The sequence below is a fragment of the Ambystoma mexicanum genome, chromosome 3p (genome assembly GCF_040938575.1).
Source record: "Ambystoma mexicanum isolate Mex_15411 chromosome 3p, UKY_AmexF1_1, whole genome shotgun sequence".
NCBI lineage: Eukaryota > Metazoa > Chordata > Amphibia > Caudata > Ambystomatidae > Ambystoma > Ambystoma mexicanum.
Window position 1 is genome coordinate 1,096,367,668 of NC_090925.1, and position 13,129 is coordinate 1,096,380,796.

The window sequence follows — 13,129 nt, forward strand, 5'->3', positions numbered from 1 at the left end:
GCTCTTGGTCAGGACGGATGGCAATAGCTGATGCCATTTTTAAGATAAATAGCAGTTTTGCTACTATTCTTCCACATATGTGCCCTCTACTAGATTGATAATGGATAATGAGTAAGAATAGGTCTAGGAGCTATGTCAGGGTACATTTTGAGCTTGAAAGCTCCTAGATCAGTAGAAAACGCAGTTCCGAACTGTCCGCTTAGCACGGACCCAATCGCAAAGTGCAGACGGGTTTGCGAACATGTCATCATGCCTCGCAGTCAAGTGGTCACATGAGACTGTCCGGAAAGTTCTCGATGACATCAGATGTTCACGGACGTCGACAAACACAAAAACAGTGGAAAAATTTGCAAAAAGTCTATAGAAGTGTTAAAAATGATGCTAAAAGGTAGGATGGCAGAGTTTTAATGTGAAACTTTGTAAATTGGAAAAAATGTGATGTCATCTTTGATGTCCTTGGTGTTAGTCTTAGCAGTGCACGGCGGTGGCGCTAGTTATGGTTGCCTAGCTAACCATAACTGGTACATTTCAGAGGTTTTCCGGTTTTACTTGTAACCATTACGTCCATTTAAGAAAGTTTTTTCATTGATTTTGATAGTTTTTTATTAGTGCTACTTAACCATAACGTCCCTTTAACACAGTTTTCTAGTAAATATATAGCTATCTACATGTATTTTGAGCAGTGCAAAATGATCATTGTTGGAGGGTGGGGGGCTGTGTGCACACATTGGATATGAGACTTGGGGTTGGTGTCAGTGTATGGTGAAGCTTCAGTATGCGTTGCCTTTCGTGAGGGGGTTGATTGCATATTATTACTCAAAAAGATCTGTGGACAGCGTGAGGGCTGATTCAGAAAAAGCTGTGTGCTTATGTGAAGCATAAGCAAATATTTAGTTTGCAGGGGACGAGCGCATATCAGGTAAAAGGAGTCGACTATAACTGCACCTTAGATTCCATCCACTTACGACTTAGTTACCTTTTCATCGGGGTGGCTCACTGCATGGTTGGAGCATTCATCACCAGGGACAAATCTAACAAAATCAACGTAGTCTGTTTCATTTTAATTCACGGGTTTAGGAGTTGTTCTCTTATTTTGTCAGTAAATCAAAGTTCTATGGTATGCCCCAGAGAGAATGCACAGAGAGACATTTTCAGAACCATCCTCCCTCACCTTCTGTCTATCCTGAAATGGTATGTATTAGGAAGGCGGCTGTTGATGGAAGGATCTGAGATGGATCTCGAACTTAAACATCGGGAACAAGTGAGGGATTATAAATGTAAGTACTTTCAAACAATATATGTAAAATGAGAAAGAGGGGTACCTTGGGCAATAACCTGAACTGTAAGCCTGAAGTGGCACTCATGGACGTATTACAAGGCTTAGGAATTTTAGGAGAGTTGCAATGATGCTGAAACTAACCACAGTTTAATCTTAAATACCAAAATAAATACCAAGATAAAACAAGCATTAGAAAAGCAAGCTATTGTACGATATTGTATGAGAAGTATTCTCTAAGATATACATGGGCTAGAATACCATTTACTGTGCATTATAAGGACGTTGCAAGTCTGTGACCGATGGAGGGAAATAAAAACAATGTGCGATAATCTCACAGGGCTACGAGGTGACCTACAATATTCTAGTAATGTACAGCAGTGGTGTTTTATTTTATAGTACAAAGTTATTTCATTGTTTAATTTAATACATAGTCCCTTCGACGGTTTGATAAAAGAAGTATTCTGGTTGATATGTTTAATAAATGTAGAATCTGCTGAGATGAAAAAATACACCAACATAGGCTAGTAACATGTTACAAAAATCTATGCAGTTTAACACAAAATAAACTTAAAAGCTAGGTTTGTAGTTTACAGTAAGTGGTATCATGCACATTGCCTCCTGCTCTGCTCTAGTGAAGTTCAGCAGTACACTAAATACATGAACTACCCTACATGTCTCGATATTAATCAGCTGTGACAGTGACTTCTCAATAAATAAGTTAAAAAAGGAATGTATAACGCTTGTCATGGCTTTAATTTGGTATTTTAGTAGCAGTGGAAATTCTGCTTAGAGCCGCCTTTCACAAAGAGTGCATGCTCTTGCAGCAGCCATTATGATGTCACAGCTGGAATAATTACAGTGAAGTCATTATTTTCACATGTCTAAACCTGTGAAATGTCGGGCTGCAGGTGGAGCGTCCTAGCCAGGCAAAAAGGTTTAGGCTGAGAAAAACCTATTAGCACGTGCCATTGTGGGAGCAGAGAGATTTACCCTGCAAAAGTGCATGTGTTGTTTTAGTTAGGTTTGACAGATATTAGATACTCACATATAGGAACGCAGAAAGAGCAACACATGTATTCATGTTATGGTTGCAGTGCAGATGTCATAGATAAGGCAGCATTATAGACCCTGTGTTTAGTTGTTGTATCCCAAGTTATGTGGTGTACTGAGATGTGCAGGAAGGAGTTGAAACAGGTGTAAGACAGTGTCAGAAAGGTACTGTGGTGGAAACGAGGTCAATGTGGCTGAATTGCCGCCATATTGGATGGTAAGGCCTAGTACACAATTAACAGAATAGAATGCAGGCCCTTTGGTCGAGTTGCAGAACTGTTTTAACTCATTTCCAAAAACAAATCCCCTTTCCTGTTCCCCAGGAGATAAGCAGAGGTCAGAGACACCCATGGTACACAGATAAGCACTAATTGTATTCAGTGTATACCTCGCCAGTTTTCTTTGAACGTTTCAGTAATGGAGGGATGTACATCACATGATGGTATCAATTTATTAGTGTGTTGATAAGTGTAACAGACCAATCCGATACCTGCTTTGCCAGTGACGATGTAGTGGGCCACGTGTCTTGGGGAATGGGTTTAGATAAGATGTGGACAATCCGTCAAGGGACTATACAGGGGTATTAGCATTTACACATTTAAATTCTGCGGTTTTGCGCTATATAACCTCTAACTACTTGAGATGTGACAAGCTCCATGTCAGTTTGGTTATACGGGACCGCCTTGGACCTTTTTGCACGTAATAAACCTTGTGTTCCCTTGCAAAGATGTGCATTTGGATAATTTATAACGTTTTTTTGGGGTTGCTGTTTCTCTTCACAAATACATGGGTTTAAGAACTCCCCACCATACAATATAAAGATACTGCAATTCATCGACAAGTTCCGTGGGAGAATAGAGCAGGAGGAGGAAGGTGTTACTTTATCAGGTCACTGAACTATGCAGTGGCTTGCAAAATCCTGTTTACCACAGTAGGGTGCGTTGTATTCCTTACACTACGCTATTAAGAGTGATCCTCCAGTTACTGATGCATATAATCAATGTAGAATCAGTTTGAATAAAAAAAAAAAAAATCAGCTTCTAATGTGTTGCTGAAACAAAGCGTAATCATAAAATGCATCTAGAAACGTTTATGATTTAAAATAAATAATAACATGTAGATATATTATTGCTCTCATGCGTTTAATTACAGCAGTGCAAAACAACATAATGCCAGAAACAGTTATCATTTAACGGCTGTAAAGTGTTAATTTACCAGACAGTTAATTTAGCAGAAAGGAATTTGAAATGCTTGACATGCATTTAATTAAGTGCTGCAGTGACAGCTGGAATTCTGCTGTGTGTTTGCTCAAGCAACAGGCATTGTGACATCATAACCGACCTGCGATAACTGATTACAGAGTTGTAGTGTTGTATTTTTTTTTTATTACAGGTCAGTAGTGATGTTACAACTAGCCTGTAATAATAAAATTATTTACAGCCTTTTAAACAGGTATTGTGGACTGCCATATATCGTAAGAATATTACATAAGGGCATTTGTGCAGATATTGCAGGCCTCCATTTAAAAAAGGAAATCATTATTAGGTTTCCATATGTGTATTGTGTGCTTTCACATATTCTGTAAGAGATGAATGGCACCATTACGAATATGGTGGTGCAGTAAAAATGGCAATAATGCAATGGCAATTCCATTACCGCTGAGTTATCGCCACATTAATGCATCGCCCTACTATGAGTTTGGTGGTAAGGGAGAAGATAAACCTCCAGCAAAAATATGGAGCTAAATTCTCCACCTTACCACCAAAAAATGGCAGAATCAGTGCAATTAGCACTGGCGGAACTAGGGCCTACGGTAATTCCACCTGAATCCCTACAGACTGCTATGGACTCCAAAAAGGAATACTTACACTACCCAAACATCACTTGTAATATTGCAGGACCAAGTGAGGGTAACGGTAATTCAGTATCGTGGTTTTTCAGCCGATTTGCTGCCAGAATACCCCCAAACTCATAATGCGGCTCAAAGAAACCCTACTGAACATTATAGGGATATTTCAGCTCATGAAGTAGTTCTGTGACCAAATAGAGGAATTTAGACAAAGACCAGGTTTCCTTCATAAAGTCTCAGATCTCTGAGGTGACCTGCAACATCCTTGTATTGTGAAGCAGCTGGTATTTTATGTGTTATGATACATGATCACACTATCATCTCCTTGAATACCTTCGGGCCTGATTCACAAAGGACTTTCTAATGGGGACATAATATTGGAAAATACTTTGTGAATCAGGTCCTGAGTGTCCTGATCATTCTGATTCGATACATATTCCAGTTGTTGGTTTGTTGAGTACATTTGCAATCAGATGAATTGGAAGAACACACCAATATTTTATTAGTGTTGTGTTACAATCAAATATTTTAGGCAGTTTAATTCAAAATCCATTTAAATGCCAGAATTTTAGTTTGCAATCAATGGTAACATACAAGTAGATTCCTGCTCCCCTCTGGTAAAGCCCAGCAGTACACTAAATAAATATTCTACTATACATGTCGTTGGTGTTTTAGTAGCAGATGGAATTCTGCTAAGAGCTGACTTTCTCAAAGTGCTAGCTCGGCAACAGCCATTATGATGTCACAACTAAAATGGTTTAAGGGTGATATCTTTGTTAATAGCACCCGGGGCGGGCACTGCAGGTCAGCTAGGATCGCAGACTTAATTCCACAAATCCAAGCCAGCGTTCCAAGCAAGCTCGGAGCTGCGAGCACCTGCGCTGCCATATCATCCGCGCTCACCTTCACTCACCCACTACATCCCTCCAATTTCCACTGCTTCGTCCTGTGTCGCTCCCAACTCAGCCCCACTTACCTGATTCCTCGGGAGGCGGTGCTACTACCGCCACCCCTACCGCAACCTGGGCAGCCATCGAAATGAAAGAGGGGCTGTGCATGCAGCCTCGCCTTCCATTTTCATGGTGCCCATCTCAGTTGAGTATTTGTTTGAATGAACGGGAGGGTGCGAGCATGCACCCTGTTCATTCAAACAAATACATTTTTATCAACACTCCACATTAAAAACCTTGGGTGCTAAGAGCAATACAAACTACACCGGCTGGCTGCATCAGGTGGTAATGGCACCGGGGGCCATAGTTAACTTGGTCCCACGATGGATCCCACACAATCAGCTTGGTTGCTATTGCTATATTACAGGTTTACACTTTTAATTGGAATATTAAGTACTGGCTCGTATACAGATTATACAGGCTTCCCTGTTGTACCAGGACACTATCGTTCGTGGGAGTTTACCATAAGACCCATGAAACCCCTATGGAAAGTACTGGCAAACGTCATTTGAAGGTAATTATGAGGAGTAAACAATTATCAGGGTCAGAAGCATTCCACTCCTCCCAGTGCTTTTTTAAATAGTATTTTAAATTACTCTTTGATTGTAATTATTTTTTCCTATTTTCCTTTTACTGACTTGGGTCTCATCTGGTCCGAGGCAAGTGACTGGATGCTGTTTGTCCTACTCTTACATTCAGCTTTCTTTATATTTAGTTGACTTTCTTGTGTTTATTATTCATTTTTGATTTAATTTTTTTTTCCCTTGTAGCCACCGTTGTTGGCAGAGGGTGCCATTTTTGTTGTTTCATTTCTTTCCTGCATGCATTTCCAGAGTCTGTTCTTGCTGTCTACTGGGCAGCTAAAAGCGGATTGGCTTCTGCTGCAGAGATGTATCTTTTTAAGGAACTTCATATTCGGAAGCACAGCAGATGAGCGCAGCGTAAGAACTCTCAGAGTGCCAAAGTCCAGCCCACCTCTGCCCATCTGACCCTCTCATGGTCTATTGACATTCTCTAAATCGGGGCATGCGTCTTCTACTCGTGCAACTCGCCCTAATCTGGTGCCTCCAGATACAGTTTTCCCCCCTGATTGGTATCAGCATGTTGCCCTGGGCTGTCGACCCAGTGTACGTTCTCAGGTAAGATGCCTTCTTTTTACTGCACACTCACTGACTGCTCCTGCGTCAGCCTGTGATTAATTGCGTCATGACCATTCCCCCAATCTGGCTTGTGTCATAAAAATTTGGCTGAAAGACAGCTCTGGCTATTCCTTGGTACAGGCTATATAATATCCTTAGGTTACATAGACCATCTGGATGCCTTGCAGTTGGAGTTGCGTTGATTTATTGCTCCTCTTTGATTTGTGTCGCCCTCCCATTTGCTCATGATCTTAAAATGGAGGCTTTGCTGGGCCGGAATTCTTATATCTGCATCCCACACCTTGTATTTTTTGAAAATCTACCAGCTACCCACCTCTGACCCATTTTCTGCTCTTGCCTCCCCTGACCTAGTTTCAGACCACAAGCTTTGTTTTGCTTACTTAATTATTGTTGTAGATTGAAATCTTCACTCCAACAATTCCACTGACACATGTGATTCGACTCCTTTCCGCTCTGTCATATATATGGGCTTAAGTCAGCTGACTGACACGCCTACTCACTATTTGGGAAATACCCTTAATTGGATTATAGCTCTCTCTCCCCCGTTTCCTGTGATAAGGACAGACCACTCAATTGTTCCTTTACGTTCGGTTCCATTAGCCATCTCACGCCCCTATGTGGAAGGCGGGGGTCTGTCCGAACATGTGAGATCACAGCCCACATTAATGATATCTGTGGCACATCCCCTATAATTCAACTCTCCTCACTCTCTGCGGCTTTTGTTTAATCTGCCAATTTATTTGCCCCGCTTAAGGACTCAAAACCCCATAAGCGTCCCTCCAAGCCTTGGTTTAACTACCAATTGGCAAAATTGTGCATTTTCTGCAGACAGGCTGAAAGCAAATGGCATTCGACCTATTGTCCATCAGCTAAGCTAGCTCGTTGAAATGCCACGGCAGCTTACCTACATGACTTCATTGACCCAAACCACTGTTCTATTTGAATCCAATAGAGTTGGAATCACCCCAAAATATCACAGCCGAAAACCCAGCAGTCAAAATGGCAAATTTCGAAGAGCACATTTGAACGCATGTTTATGTGGGGGGTGGGTTAGAGTAATACAAATTGTTATGGGAGTGATATTGTGGGGTGTTGGGTCTCTCCCTGCACATAAGTGCATTGAAATGTGCAGGGCAATACATCTGTATTTTCGGCTGCAGGATTTCCTTTCTAGAAAATATCACATAGATCCATTGAGTCTGCCATCAATCCACCTAAAGAGTTATTCAGGCTCGTCAAGGCTCTGTCTTTTGACCCCTCAGCCACCGGTTTGGTTCCACCTTCTCAAAATTTATATAATTTACTTTTTGCTTTCTTCGTTGAGAAGATCGAAACCATCCACCAGAAAATATCCCCCACTGGCACAGTCTAGCTGGCATTGTAGGAGGGCTCTAGTTCTTTGGACTTGTGGTCAACTTTTCCTATGTTCACCTCTATGGATATCTTGAGAGTGCCAAGCCATTGAAATCCACTTCCCCCATGGATGCCATTGCGCTTACTGTTCTTAAAGCGATCATGTATGACATTGTGTCACAGCACTGAACCATTCTTTTTCTTCTGGCCTGATTCCACCTGGCCTTAAGGATTAATTGGTGATCCCCTTATTGAAGAAACATTCTCTTGACCTTCTTATTCCAGCAAATTTTCGTCCCATTTCTCTTCTACCTTTTCTTACTAAACTCATGGAATCTTTGTTCACTCCCCTCCGTTGTTCATTCTTGGAGAATTCTTAGTTCTTCAATCATTTTCAATCTGGGTTTCACCCTGGCTGTGGCACTCAGTCTGTCCTGGTCGCCGCAGTGGATGTTTTAACCTTGATTGCTTTGCTGATCAAAGTGGTGTCGGCGCTCTGATACTTTTAGATCTGTCGGCTGCCTTCAACACCATCGATCACTCCATACTTCTCAAACGGCTATCCACAGCGGGCACCTCTGACATGGTCTTGGTTTCACTCTTTTCTATCTGGCCAGTATCAATCTCTTCTTTACCTCCCTTTCTATTGGCCCTGGCTCCCATCACTTGTGGTTTTCCTCAAGGTTCAGCATTCCCCTGCTTATTGTTTAATATTTACATTCCACCTTTGGCCCAATTAATCCAGTCCTTTGGTTTTCGGTGTTATTCCTATGCAGACGACACGCAGATTATCATTTGCCTTATTAATTTATTTATATATTGTTTCATTTGTAAAGCGCCTAATCCCTAAAACAACAGGGTGCTGTTCAAACCAGTTACATACAGTAAGGAACAGAAGAGGTGTTACATTTCCTCTGCTTAACCGTATACTTAAGACTTTGGGAGCACATGGTCACCGGATTGCTCCAATCCTCAGGTTCCATGCTGGGGTTGAGACCAGGCATCATAATCGGGCAAATAACCAGATTTTCAGAAGTTTTCGGAAGACCCAGTAAGAATCCTCCGCTCTTAGGTCAGGGGGGAGGGAATTCCAATGTGTCGCTGCCATTGTGAGAAAGATTGATCCACCTGCCCTGGCTCACTTATATTTCGGTTGAACAAGGCGGTGAGCGTGGGCAGCCCTTACTGGTCTGGCAGGTCTGTCAGATTATGCTCTCATGATTTTTCGAGCGAGGTATGCAGAGGCGGTTTTAGAAAGACCTCTGTGGGTGATTGATAAAGTTTTGAAGATAATTATTTCTATAATGGGGAGCCAATGGGCCTCCCTTCTTGCTGGTGTAATGAGGTCTCTTTTCAGAATGTTGAGGACCGAGCCCTGATGATCGCTCGAGCTAGGTATGAGGCAACTAGAAAGGTACAAGAAGTGTTGGGCTGCATTAATCTTGTTGTGTAGGCTGAAGAGGATGCAATAGTGTTCAGTTGTCTTGTGAACGAGAGGGTGGCATCTAGGTAACCACCTAATGTTTTCACAGTGTCTGAGAGGGGGATACATATTTCCTCAATCTTGAAAGAAGTATATTGTTTATTGAGCTTCTTTAAAACTGCTGGGGAGCTTACCAGCAAGATCTCTGTCTTGTCGTCATTTAGACACAGGTGATTTGTGGCCATCCAAGTCTTGATTGTAAGGGAGATTTTTTTGAGGGAGAGGGAGTCAATGTTGTAGCTGCCCGTCAGGGGGAAGAGAATCTGGGTATCATCCTGTAGTTAATGTATGATATGCCCAGGGAGTCCAGGATGTCGAAGAGGGATTTGGTAAACATTTTGTAGAGGGTAGGACACGCGCTTAAACCTTGTGGTACTCCACAGGCCCTGGGAATTGGGGGGCAGGGGTGGTGCTGGCTATTTCTGAGAATACTCTCATGGATCTGCTTTCAAGAAAGGAGACAAACCACATGGAGGCTTCTTGGAAGAAATTGGCCAATGCCAAGAGGTGGCGACATAGTATTTCATGGTCCACCTATTTGAATGCCTCCAAGAGATCCAGTAGAAGGATCAGGGCGGGTTTTGCCCTTATCCCTTAAGTTGTCGAGCTGATTTTTCAAGTCGAGCAGGGCTCCATGTCCCGCTCGGAAGCCTGATTGTTGCATACCTAGGATGCGATTGGTTTGTAAGAATATTTGTATTTGGCTGTAGGCAGCTATGCCCAGGATTTTTAGCAAGAAAGGAACTGTTGTTATTGGGTAGTAATTGTTGGGGGAAGATAGGTCTAGAGAAGTTTATTTTAGCATGATGCTCTACGCTATGAGGCTTGTGGAGAAGGAGGCGTTGATGAACTTGATGATAAAAGGGATTAATGCTTCGGACTAGTGTTTAATGAAGGAATCTAGGCACAAAATAATGATCTTACTAGGCCTTGTGTCATTCAGATCATGCAAATGCCGGAAAAGGGAAGTGGAGAATTGATAGGGGGCGGGGGAAGTGCAGTTAACTCACAAGTGCAACCAGCGGGTGGCTCATAAGTGCAGAGAGAAGGGACTGTAGGGTTGCAGATACAGACCCCTAAGTGCTGGGGACCTAAGAGGAAGTGCAAGGGCAACTGAACTTGCAGGAGCCTGGGCCCGAGTTCAGAGGGTGACCAGGTGACCAGTGCGTGGAGCAGTCTGGTGCATCAGCAGGTCAGAGGAAGAGAGAAAGCTGAAGCAAACAGGACGGTCTTGAGATGCTTCCGGAAACAGAGGTGGTTCTGCTCAAGTTTGAGAGAGGCAGGGAGGCTGTTCCACAGGGAGGCCCCAGAAGAGGAGATAGATCTGCTCCCAAATCTCTGCTTGGAGAAGCGTCTGGCCCTCAGAGAGTTGGAGGTGGATGACCGTAGAGCTTGAGAAGGAAGATGTTTTGGAAGAGAAGTTGGAGGTAGAGCAGTTCCAGTCCCTAGGAAGCCTTGTGGATGATGCAGAAGGTCTTGAACTTGATCCTAGCAGCCATGCAGAGCCAGTAAAGAGATTTCAGAGCTGGAGAGATATGATCCCTGGGCTTGAGGCAAAGGCCAAGTCTTGCATTACTGTTCTGGATAAGTTGTATTTCATATCATTCCCTTTGTTCCTCAGATGCTTTCCTGATGCTGGTTTCACGGTTCTACCATGCATGACTCAGTGGCCGATCCTTTTCGGTGGCTGTCGCCCTGTTGTGGAATGTACTGCCATTGTCCCTTTGTGCCACCGAAAACCACTTATCCTTTTGTCGTTTATTCAACATTTTCTTGTTTTAACTTTTTTCATCTTTTTCCGGTTCCTGTCCTCAGTTTTTAACGCCAAGATACCCTTGATGTTGGCTGTTGAACATTATATATATGCCTAACATAACATAACATAACATTTATATCTAATTATATGTACCCCCTTTTTGTAAGAATATCAATTCATAGAATGTCAAGCCACAAAAAATGTATGCTTTTGTTTGTGTATCTATATGATGCATATCTGTAGGACAAATACGGTTGGGGAGAAACAGAGCACTGTACAGTACAAACACCGGTAAAGATTTTTAGTATCACTTTTATAAACGTCAATTAAAAATAATACAAATCGTACCCTTTACATGTAGAAGTAAGTCATTTTAGCTGTCCGTCGTGCTGGTTGGCTTGGTGGGTTTGAACTGGTAAAATGTGTCACTTTTTTGACTTTCCTGGTCGAAAAAAGGCAAATGTGTTCTGAATAACATCAGCACATTTAAGCATCTTTGTATGCTATTGATGCCCACACATGTCATGATGTTGTGTTGATCTTTAATGATTTTATGTGTTTGTTAAAGTTTGGGTCCAAGCCTCTCTAGTTGTCACCTCTGTGCCTGGATGACGTCATTGTCTGTGTGTCTATGCCTGCACAATAAAGCTGTGCTTTCATTGGACAGGCAATGTGTTCAATTGCTTGCCTTCCAACTCCAAAATAAACCCCAGCAGATGCTGAGGATTACGCAATGTGCACTCTTGTCTCTGCGGCAGTGAATGGATGATGTGAGGGGGCCACATGAGATCAGTAATCACCACACTGAAACCATGTACCATTATTGTTGATGCACATGATATGTAATCTCTAGCTGCACGCATGATCATACTTGACTGACCCACATTATTCATTTAGTGACAGACCTATCACACCAGGCACCTGCTTCATAACTTTGCATTTATATCTTCTCCGGCCCTACTCCTAGGAAGCAATCTTGGTGGTCACTTTAGATCACTGAACTTACCCCTTTTCTGCATTTGAAATCACACCTGCCTCACATAATCGCTCATGGAAGCCAGATAAGAAAGCACCCAACCTCCCCTGCTCCACCTGCATTGAAGTGATATGAAAGTAAGTAAGCTTTAACTCGGGACATAAAAAAAGATTTAGAAAGGGGGAAGAAGCAGTACATATCCAGTTGACTCACCAAGAAAGAGGATCTGTTTCACTTTCTCTTAATTTACCCCCTTTATAAGAGGGTGAGGAATTGCTGGAACTGTGTGTGGGTGGGTGTGTGTTTGAGAGTAAAATGGAGCTAAAGACAGGTTGACAGAGATAGAAGAAAGAGAGTGGGAGATAGAGTCATGGAGAGATAGAGAGAGAGAGAGAGAGAGAGAGAGAGAGAGAGGGAGAGCGAGAGAGAAACAGAGATCCAGTGCTTACGCACATGGACCTTCACGCCACCCTCAGCCATCCTATATACAATGCTTTTCTTAGCTATGACTTGATGTGCTGTATTATGTTGCGTCATGAGATGTTTGAAAATATTTGTAATGTGCTCCAAACGTTATGTTTGAAATGTACTGCTATCAGCACCTGGCGGGTTACTAGCTTTATGCAGAGGCCAGCACTCATTCTGTCTGGAACAGTGCTTCATTTAAGAAGCACTAAGAAGCACTAAGAAGCGCTGTTCTTGACTGAATGAATTCCTGCTATCTATGGGGACAAAGACCTTGTGGACCCTCATGTGTGACACTGTCCATACATCTGTGACTTTTAAAAAATATTCCTGACTTTATTCTGTGACTTGTTTTTGACTAACCGAAAAAGTCACTATGGTCTTCAAACTTTAATGTCCCTGCTCTTCCAAAACTATTAAGGACCACATCGACTCCTTGGCTCCTGCCCTTGCTGACTTCTGCAATCACTCCTTTGCCTCTGGAGTCTTCCCATCCCCTCTCAAGCACTCCCTTGTGCACCCCCTTCTTAAGAAACCCTCTTCCGACCCATCCTGCCCAGCTAACTATCGCCCTATCTCTATGACTCCATTCCTGGGCAAGCTCCTGGAGAAACTTGCCATCTCCCAGCTTAATCTCCATGCTGAATCTGTTGGTAGCCTTCATGACCATCAGTCTGGCTTCAGAGCTGCCAGAAGCACGGAAACTGCTCTCCTGAACATCCGTGAGGACCTGCTCTCGAACCTTGACTCTAACATTCCATGTGTTCTCATTTTGCTTGATCTCTCCTCTGCCTTTGATACTGTCAAC